Below are 10,648 nucleotides of genomic sequence, written 5' to 3'. Positions count from 1 at the left end.
CAAAATCCTCAGGCTCTTTCCCTATTTACTGAGCCAGGGTTGTGTTCAAACACTGGAGCTTTTTCAAAACAGTAGCAAAGAGCTAGCAAATGGTGAGGGAACATTCTCGGAATCTTTTCAGTTTTTACCTTTGAGGGTACATTTAGACCCCAAACACTTTACATTTTTGGGACAATAGGAAACTGCCTTAAACACCACCAAGGTGCAACAGCAGCAGCAATCCACACCAGTACATTCACCACACATCAGCTATTAGGAAGAGAGGAGGAGAGACAGAATGATGGAAGCAGCAATTTAGAAGATGGGATAATTAGGAAGCCATAAGTGACCAATGGTGGTCGATGGTAGTGGTAGCAGGGCATTGGGATAACAGCCCTAGTCTTTTAGAGGAAATGGTCAAGGACCTTTTATGACCTCAGAAACAGGAACTTGGTTTTATGTACTGGCCATTTGTCCAGTACAGTGTCCCTGTCACGGCACTGAGGCATTGGGATCCACAGACAACAGGGATCCTTATTGGCCTCATAAGCACAACCACCAGCAGCCCAGCATGCTTTCATATGATGTCTCCCATCCAGGTACTGGCCTAAACCCTGCTTAGCATCAGTGAATGTTGCACAGCAGAAAATATTGGATATTATATATTATTTCTGGTTCACTTAACATTCACACCAACATTTGACGTTCCATCCATCCATTATTTGTAAGCACTTATCCAGTTCGGGGTCACGGTGGGTCCAGAGCTTACCTGGAATAATTGGCGCAAGGCAGGAAATACACCCTGGAGGGGGCGCCAGTCCTTCACAGGGCAACACACACACACATTCACAACACTTTTTTGAGTCACCAATCCAATGTGTGTTTTTGGACTGGTGGGAGGAACACCGGAGCACCCGGAGGAAACCCATGCGGACACAGGGAGAACACACCACACTCCTCACAGACAGTCACCCGGAGGAAACCCACGCAGACACAGGGAGAACACACCGCACTTCCTCACAGACAGTCACCCGGAGGAAACCCACGTAGACACAGGGAGAACACACCACACTCCTCACAGACAGTCACTCGGAGGAAACCCACATAGACACAGGGAGACCACACCACACTCCTCACAGACAGTCACCCGGAGGAAACCCACGTAGACACAGGGAGAACACACCACACTCCTCACAGACAGTCACTCAGAGGAAACCCATGCGGACACAGGAGAACACACCACACTCCTCACAGACAGTCACCCGGAGCAGGAATCGAACCCACAACCTACAAGTCCCTGGAGCATGTGTGACTGCGTACACTAACCTGCTGCACCACCGTGCTGCCCACATTTGACCTTGACATTTTTTTTTTAAATTATGATTAGAGTGTTTATACTTTAACAACAGCAATTTCCTTCTGGGATCAATAAAGTATTTTCTGAATCTGAATCTGAATCAAATATATAAATGAGATCATTTTGATACAGAGTCGCAGCCACTTTGATAAACTTCATGGCATACATTCGGCACTATTTAATGGTATAACACCAGTCTAAACGTTCGGAAACGCACAGTTCTCTGGTCTCTCGGAGCGTTTGAGTTTTCCTGCAGATGGTGTTTCACGTCTTGTCATATTCTGGTGCAGTATCTTATGAGGCTGCGTTTTCTTTTAAAAGAAGTCTGGTACGTTTGAAGTGCAAGTGCAATCCGGACGAAACAGAGTCAACCACCGCCTCCTCCCGGCATGACTGCCTTGCTATCAACTGCTGATGAATTCTGATGCTGTTTTGACAAACGAATGCGTTTATCCCTCATGAGCTCTGAAGTTGGTAATTATACAATGGATAGTTTTGATTTCTTAAAATGAGACTCAGGCGCGTATATAGAGCCTTTATGAATAAAACACCACCATCAATTGTGCTATAGGTAATGTCAATGCCATGTGAAGAGTGTGATGTATGCTTCCTGTGTCTGTTTCTCACGTTACCTTGGTTTCCTCCCTTCCTCCCACAGTCCAAAAACACAATTGTCTAGATGTATCAACTGCCTGGGTGCCTGTGTGATGCCCTGTGATGGAATTGTGCTCTGCACAGAACGTGTTCCTGCTTTGTGACCAATGATTGTAGGTAGGATCTGGACCAACCATGACCTTGACTTGACCTTGACCTTGACCTTATGGTTCAGCTTAGGTACGACTACAAAAAACTGTTGTTAAATGTATGTCACAAAATCATTATTTATGGAGCCTTGAGTTAGGGAACATTATCACATCATATATTCACACACTAGTAAATTTAGGGTACCTTTAAAACCTATTTAAGGTACACACATGGACTTTGAGACTTCTGTTTTGGGTACATTCAATGTTAAATACTTGTCACTTTCTCTCTCTCTCTCTCTCTCTCTCTCTCTCTCTCTATCTCTCTCTGTCTCTCTCTCAATATTATTCTATATGGATGTCTTTGGAATAGCACAGGTTTTGTATGTGCTGCCTACGTTTGTGCATTTTTGTAAGAAGTATTAATAGTAATTTTACACAGGATCAGAGATAAAATTCCAGATCATTTGAGCTTCAAAGAAGCCTCATCACCAGCTCTTCCTAGGGCCCATCAGGTAGGCACCTCCATTCATCAGTGTTTCATATATAGATGTGACTAAGGCTGTATCTGTTCCCACTGGCACCGTTAATGCATGCTCTAATTCCATGGGGACTACATTAGGAACTGTATCACACCATTTATCAATCAGATGAAGGCCGGTAACTCGTTTATGTAAAATATAAAACATAAAAATAAGAGAAATTCAACATAGTTCTGTTTCTTTGGACACTACTTTGCTGACCGTAGATCTGTACATGTGCCAATCAAATCTGTTTATTTGAAAGGATTCGCAGGCAACGTTAAGGTTTTAAATATGTCCGGACCTCTGATCTTACCCAGAGTAATAGAGCTGTATGCAGTGTGGGGGTGTCCATATGTGTGTCCATGTGTGTGTTCAGGCAGCAGCCCAAAACGAGGTGTGATGATTACTGAAACATTTGGTCTGGAAGCCTCTCTGTACCCCCAGCTCGGACATCATCATGGATTAATTGGACGGTGTCGGCCCTGTGGGCCACTTCATCTCCCTGGCCAGCTCTCTACTGCACCCCTCCTCCTTTATTCTGCACTCCCTCCCCTCGTCTAGCACTCCTCCATTACTTCCACTCATCCCTCCTTCTGTCCTGAGCAGTGGCGGTTGCAGATGGGTGGATTACGGAAGAGGGGATGTATAATACACTTTGTCATCCTGTCAATATCAAGCGTATCACTCTCTCTCTCTCTCTCTCTCGCTCTCTCTCTCACACACACACACACACACACACACACACACACACACACATACAAACACACTCAGAGTGTCCACTGGGAGAAATCAATGGGGCAATGGTATACTGTCCCATGAATAATCTCCAGATTGAGCTCTAAATAAGAAACACATTCTCTATGGAGTTTGAATCTATTGCTATAGCCTACTAACATCATTTACTCCACAACAATATGGAATGCAGGTCCCGGTGGCAGTCTCATTGAATTCCCATTGATTTTTTATTTTCATGTCCAATTATTAAGCAAAGTCTGCTGCTAAACTTACGGACTTCCAGGAAACGGCTCCATTTGCTGTGAGCGCTGCTGGCGGCTGCTGATCTTATGACGTAACATGATGTAACCGCCATGGCTCTGTTGCGCATGTTCAAGTGTTTAAAGTTATGTCACATTACTGCCTGCTCAGATTCAGTGTCTGCTCACATCTGCTTCACATTTATGTAAATAAGTGACCGTACAAACCATGGCACTGAAAGGGCCCCACATTTACTCATCAGTTTAGTCGCCGCTGACATGCTGCCGGCGCCGGGCGATGACGACAGTGATATGCAACAGAAACAACAAAACCCCAGTTTGGCTGTTCCTATGTCCATGGCTCTGGTCTAAACTTCAGATGTGGGTGTATTTACATCACAGTGTCAAACTGAAACAAACAGATGGCGCAACATGTGCCGGTACCACACAGCTTCAAGGTCCTGGGTTGTGGGTTCGAGCCCTGCTCTGGATGACACTAGGTGTCTCTCCCTGTGTCACTGTGGGTTTCCTCCTGGTGCTCTGCTTTACTTCCCACTGTTCAAAAAACACACATTGGAAGATGGATTGACTACTCAAAGGTGTCCATTGGTTTGAGTGAATGTGTAAGTGTGTGTCACCCTGTTAAAGACTACCGCCACATAATTCTGGAGCATTTCTGTTGGTCCATTTATAAAATTTTCACAGGACAATTGTTGTTTACAAACAATGCTGAGTACTAAAATCCACAGAAATGTACATACGTCTTTTCTTAAGTGGACAGCGTCAATATACAACTTACAGTCTTTACCAAGGTCTAATAACAGCATCTCTTACCGGTGTTGGCATAGTTCAAGTTATCCACTGCTGATTATTGAGACATTACACTGTCAAAGTGTAATGGGATTATTTTAATTACACTACAGTTCTACACAGGGCGGCATGGTGGTGCAGAAGGTAGGTGTCGCAGTTCACAGCTCCAGGGACCTGGAGGTTGTGGGTTCGATTCCCGCACCGGGTGACTGTCTGTGAGAAGTTTGGTGTGTTCTCCCTGTGTCCGTGTGGGTTTCCTCCAGGTGACTGTCTGTGAGGAGTGTGGTGTGTTCTCCCTGTGTCTGCGTGGGTTTCCTCCCGGTGATAGTCTGTGAGAAGTTTGGTGTGTTCTCCCTGTGTCTGCGTGGTTTCCTCACGGGTGACTGTCTCTGAGGAGTTTGGTGTGTTCTCCCTGTGTCTGCGTGGGTTTCCTCCGGGTGCTCCGGTTTCCTCCCACAGTCCAAAAACACACATTGGTAGGTGGATTGATGACTCAAAAAGTGTCCGTAGGTGTGAGTGAATGTGTGTGTGTGGTAGCCCTGTGAAGGTAGGCTCTGGACCCACTGCGACCATGAACCTGGATAAGGTTACAGATAATGAATGAATGAATGATTCTACACATTTACAAAGTGGATCTTTATTACACCACATACATCCTCCATCAGTTCGAAGATGCAAATCATCATTCAGATGGTTCTACATTGCAACTCATGTTGAAGATCTAAATAGAACCAATGTCTTTAATCAAGAACCCAGGTAGAACAGTCTGTTTCCAGAGGGCTTATTTACACCTGGAATTAATATGTGTCTTTAGTGATCGGATCACATTCTGATTTAATTTTTTCACTGGAAAAACAACAGCCCAAGACGCATTATGATCAGATTATGATCTGAACCCTCACACCACATTCAGAGGTTGTCAGAGATGGATCTCCACCAAGTGTAAACAGAATACGTGTTCCGTGTGCAGGTTGAGTTACATCAGTATAAACACGTCAGTCTCAAAGAGGGACAATGCAGGTCTGCTGTTTTTCTGGAGATCAGGAAGAGATTCCGGACTGTATTTCCACAGATTAACTTAAATGTCTATCAACATACGTGAAGGAATGACAGGAATTCTGTGCTTGCAACCAGTTTACACCTCTTTGTCACTGACCACTGCAGATATCACCGTGGCGGCCGGACACAAGCCTGTTCCTCAGACGATTCCCTGCCTGTTTTAAATCTTTATTCCTGGGGTTTGAGGGTGTATAATACACTAGCAGCTGCAGGTGAGAATCCATGGATGTAAAAGAGAAATAAGATTTTTACCAGGAAAATAAAGTCTGATCTCGTCTGGTCAGGCTGGGGGTGCATTTGAATGACAAGTGTAAACAGAACCCGGTCAGTACATCCAGAGTATTTACAGGGTATCCAGATATTATTATTAAAGAAGCCCAGAGTGTTGTCATTACTTCTACCCTGCTCTTTAAATCTCAGAAACAATAGTTTGAACTGGAATACAAGGGAAAAATGAGGAGGTCTCTCAGTCTTTTACTGTGACAGAAAGCACCAATCATAGTAAACAGCACTTTAAAGCCTCTAACCCTGCCACTGTCTCTGTGTTTATACTGATTAATACATGACCAGTTGACGCTGTCTGAAAACCCAGAAATCTGCCAGAAGACACAGTCCAGGAAGATCCACCTCACTCATAAAAAACATTTGAGGAATAAAGCGTAGTGTTGCAGAGCACTTCATGAATGAAAATTGGGGTCTGGCCACTGCGAGGGGCTCTGCTCTTCAGCACTAGAATGTTTATGAGCTTCGGCAGGGAGTGTACCATGCTTCTGTGTACTTAAACACAGGTAGCAAATAGGTGTGCAAATTCTGTATATAGATAGCACAGATAATCTATAAAGAGGAAAATTATGATTTAATCATGTACATAATTAATAATGGGGCGACACGGTGGTGCAGCACGTAGGTGTCGCAGTCACACAGCTCCAGGGACCTGGGGGTTATGGGTTCAATTCCCGCTCCCAGTGACTGTCTGTGAGGAGTGTGGTGTGTTCTCCCTGCGTCTACGTGAGTTTCCTTCGGGTGACTGTCTGTGAGGAGTGTGGTGTGTTCTCCCTGTGTCTGCGTGGGTTTCCTTCGGGTGACTGTCTGTGAGGAGTGTGGTGTGTTCTCCCTGCGTCTACGTGAGTTTCCTTCGGGTGACTGTCTGTGAGGAGTGTGGTGTGTTCTCCCTGTGTCTGCGTGGGTTTCCTTCGGGTGACTGTCTGTGAGGAGTGTGGTGTGTTCTCCCTGTGTCTGCGTGGGTTTCCTTCGGGTGACTGTCTGTGAGGAGTGTGGTGTGTTCTCCCTTTGTCTGCTTGGGTTTCCCCCGGGTGACTGTCTGTGAGGAGTGTGGTGTGTTCTCCCTGTGTCTGCGTGGGTTTCCTCCAGGTGACTGTCTGTGAGGAGTGTGGTGTGTTCTCCCTGTGTCTGTGTGGGTTTCCTCCGGGTGACTGTCTGTGAGGAGTGTGGTGTGTTCTCCCTGTGTCTGCGTGGGTTTCCCCCGGGTGACTGTCTGTGAGGAGTGTGGTGTGTTCTCTCTGTGTCCGCATGGGTTTCCTCCGTGTGCTTTGGTTTCCTAGGTGTGTGTGTGTGTGTGTTGGCCTGTGAAGGACTGGTGCCCCCTCCAGGGTGTATTCCTGCCTTGCGCCTAATGATTCCAGGTAGGCTCTGGACCCACCGCGACCCTGAACTGGATCAACGCAGGTTGTCACCAAGTCACACGTCTATGATTCTCGAGGCAGAGAGATTTGTCTGAGCCAAAGGAACTGAGTGATAAAACTTTGTAAACATGGAAATGCTGGCTCTGGAAAATTCCGATCTGGACCCCTATACCTCGGTAATGTAAACCTGGCTGGTTCCTAACAATGTAGCAGTAATTAAGCGAGTGCCGCCGCGGTCAAAGTCAGGACGTCCGTGTTCCCCGGTTATTAGTGGAGGAGGCAATGAAGGAGCATTCTTCTCTTTCACAGCGGCTGGCTGCTCCTGTTTGGAAGCTGCGTGAGGGATTACAGAAAGCATTAGGCACGGCACACCTGCAACACGCGCCAAACTGCAGCACACGCCTTTCCCTCTGAGACATCCGCCGTTATTTGTTTGCTGCGACTCGTCCGCATTCACTTGATTAAGAGGGCCTCGTCAGTCATCGTAACGAACGAGCGTGGAAGCGAGGCGATAATGAGTAACGATAATAGTGTGTCACCTTGGGGAGAGCGCTGACCAGCCCTTCTTTGTCAAGGTCATGGGAACAACACAGTGCTGATTCACAGCCCGGATGACTGACAGGCCTCGGCCCCCGTGGCTCAGGTTGTGGCTGCTCTATACACCACCAGAGCTGCTCATTATGCGCCAGCGTCTGAATTTGCATGTCCAGGATCTATTTGCATGCACATATTGAAACCGGGATGTTTTTCGTTGGCGTCGGGGAAATGGGGCATAACCCAAAATCCTTGACCGAGGACACACATCTCTTAAGAAGGGCCTTGTGTTACACTGTGCGTGACTAAACCACGTCAAGGACAGATATGGCAAAATAAATCCACTCTATTATAGATAAAGAGAAGATGATGTGGTCAGAACACTTGAACCACAACATGAGGAACGTGAACACAGTCAGTCATGAATAATTGCGCTTAATCTGTGTTTGATTCTCTGCTCAGGTAACAACACCACAGTAAACCAATTAGACTTATAGGGCCAGGCTATTTATTCATTCATTCAATCATTCATTCACTCATTATCTGTAAGTGCTTATCCAGTTCAGGGTCGCGGTGGGTCCAGAGGGGGCGCCAGTCCTTCACAGGGTGACACACATTCACTCACACACTCACACCTACAGACACTTTTAGAGTCGCCAATCCACCTACCAACGTGGACTGTGGCAGAAACCGGAGCACCCAGAGGAAACCCACGCAGACACAGGGAGAACACCCCACACTCCTCACAGACAGTCACCCGGAGGAAACCCACGCAGACACAGGGAGAACACACCACACTCCTCACAGACAGTCACCCGGAGGAAACCCACGCAGACACAGGGAGAACACACCACACTCCTCACAGACAGTCACCCGGAGGAAACCCATGCAGACACAGGGAGAACACACCACACTCTTCACAGACAGTCACCCGGAGGAAACCCACACAGACACAGGGAGAACACACCACACTCTTCACAGACAGTCACCCGGAGGAAACCCACGCAGACACAGGGAGAACACACCACACTCCTCACAGACAGTCACCCGGAGCAGGAATCAAACCCACAACCTCCAGGTCCCCGGAGGTGTTTCACTGCGACACCTACCTGCTGCGCCAGACTATTTATGCATATCCATATCTCTGTAAGCATGACTTTTTAAACCCCTCAGTGTCACTGCTGGACCAACGAGGTGGGGGCATCTAATAGAATGGACAGTAAATGGACAGAGTGTTCAAAAACTCCAGGAACACTGCTGTGTCTGATCCACTCATTCCAAAACAACACACACTAACACACCATCAACACATCAGTGTCACTGCAGCGCAGAGAACGATCCATCACCCAAATCGTACATGAACATTGAAGAATGGAGTGAGAGGGAACTAAAGAAGTATGTAGAGCATCGATTGGACAACAGGCTGTAACTGTAAACCTACAAAGTGCTCCTTTAAGGTCAGTGAGGGAATAAACAAAGAGGTGGCTTTAATGTTATGGCTGATCAGTGTATATCTGCCCACACTTTTCCACATTCGCATTTCAACCAGCTTTGGGTTGTTTATTTATTCTGCATACATCTGGGAGAGTTGTGCAGCACATAATATTCAAATTCATCCTTATTAAAAATGTCAAACCCTGTGCTTCACATTAGAGCCACGTGGAGGACACCAATCACACTCTTCATGGGTTCCTCTACAGTTCTGAGACAATAAGCTCCAATATGGCCATGGTTCTCCACTCCAGAACAAAGTGGATGTTCATGTTGATGGGGGTTATTCCACCTGTTCTAGCATCGCTGTGGTGAAGGGCCTCCTGGTTTGGCGCAGGAAGTCTCAGCATGGGTGTTCCTTTCATGCTGTCATCTTTAAAGCTGGTGGGTGGTGAGGGGACCGCTGCATCTTCTCCGTTCCTTTCTCCGAGGCGCCGCTCTTCTCCACAGGAGCTCCGGCTCCCTCCCCCTCCCCTTCCTCACAGCCGCACCTTCCTCAGCCGTTTTCCCCACCAAATATTTATAAACCTGACAATTTATTATTGGAACATCATACTGTAACACGCAATCCCCATGAATTTCATGCATCCATTTATCTCCAGTAACCACTTCATCGTGATCAGGGCTGTGGTGTGTCTAGTCCCTGCCCAAGCCCAGAACGAGTCTGGTGACCAGGAGCATCTACATGCTTGGAGGTCTTTCTTCACCCAAGCAGAGGATCTCTAAAGTCTCCCAGCATAGGCCGGGGCTTTAGTGCCGTTCCTGTGGCGGCGACGGCGGCGGCTCGTGGTTGCCATGGTTACATCTCTGCCTCGAGGCCGCTCTCACAGGTGCCTTCCGCGAGGCACTTCTTTCTGTTTGACAGGAGGTAAATTAGGTGCTTCATAGACTGTGTTTTTTCCCTCCTTTCATGTTTTCATTTCTCTTTGTGCTCTTATTGTTCTGTGTTGTGTTGTTTTTATCTTCTCTTTTTTCTGCTGTGATTTGAAGAGAAGAAACAAAATAAGTCAAAATAATTATCTCTGATCACACAGTTGCAGCATCTTACAGTTGCAGCATCTTTCATACTGCGGCGAGTCGGGCGCCCGGACGTCAGCCTTCATACAAATGGAGGCGAAACCAAACAATGATTAAGGGCCACTTGTCACTGAAAAGAAATGAAGAAGCAGGTGAAATTTCAACAGGTTTAAACAAATGCAGCTATTAACAATGACAGCGCCATTAAAATAGAACCTGCTGGAAAACTCCCACCTTCATTAAAACTAATTCAGGCAGAGGAAGACTTAATGGTAGCTCAATGTATACCTCTCTCTCTCTCTCTCTTTTCTCTCTCTCTCTCTCTCTCTCTCTCTCTCTCTCTGTCTTTCTCACCATCTTTCTATCATCTCTTTTTCTCTCTCCCTGTCCTCCCTTTCTCTCTCTCTCTCTCTCTCTCACCATCTTTCTATCATCTCTCTTTTTCTCTCTCCCTGTCCTCCCATTCTCTCTCACCATCTCTCTCTCTCTCTCTCTCTCTCAATCTGATAGAGTGTGT

This window comes from Hoplias malabaricus, chromosome 16 (assembly GCF_029633855.1).
Source record: "Hoplias malabaricus isolate fHopMal1 chromosome 16, fHopMal1.hap1, whole genome shotgun sequence".
NCBI lineage: Eukaryota > Metazoa > Chordata > Actinopteri > Characiformes > Erythrinidae > Hoplias > Hoplias malabaricus.
Note: the sequence above shows the minus strand (reverse complement) of the source record.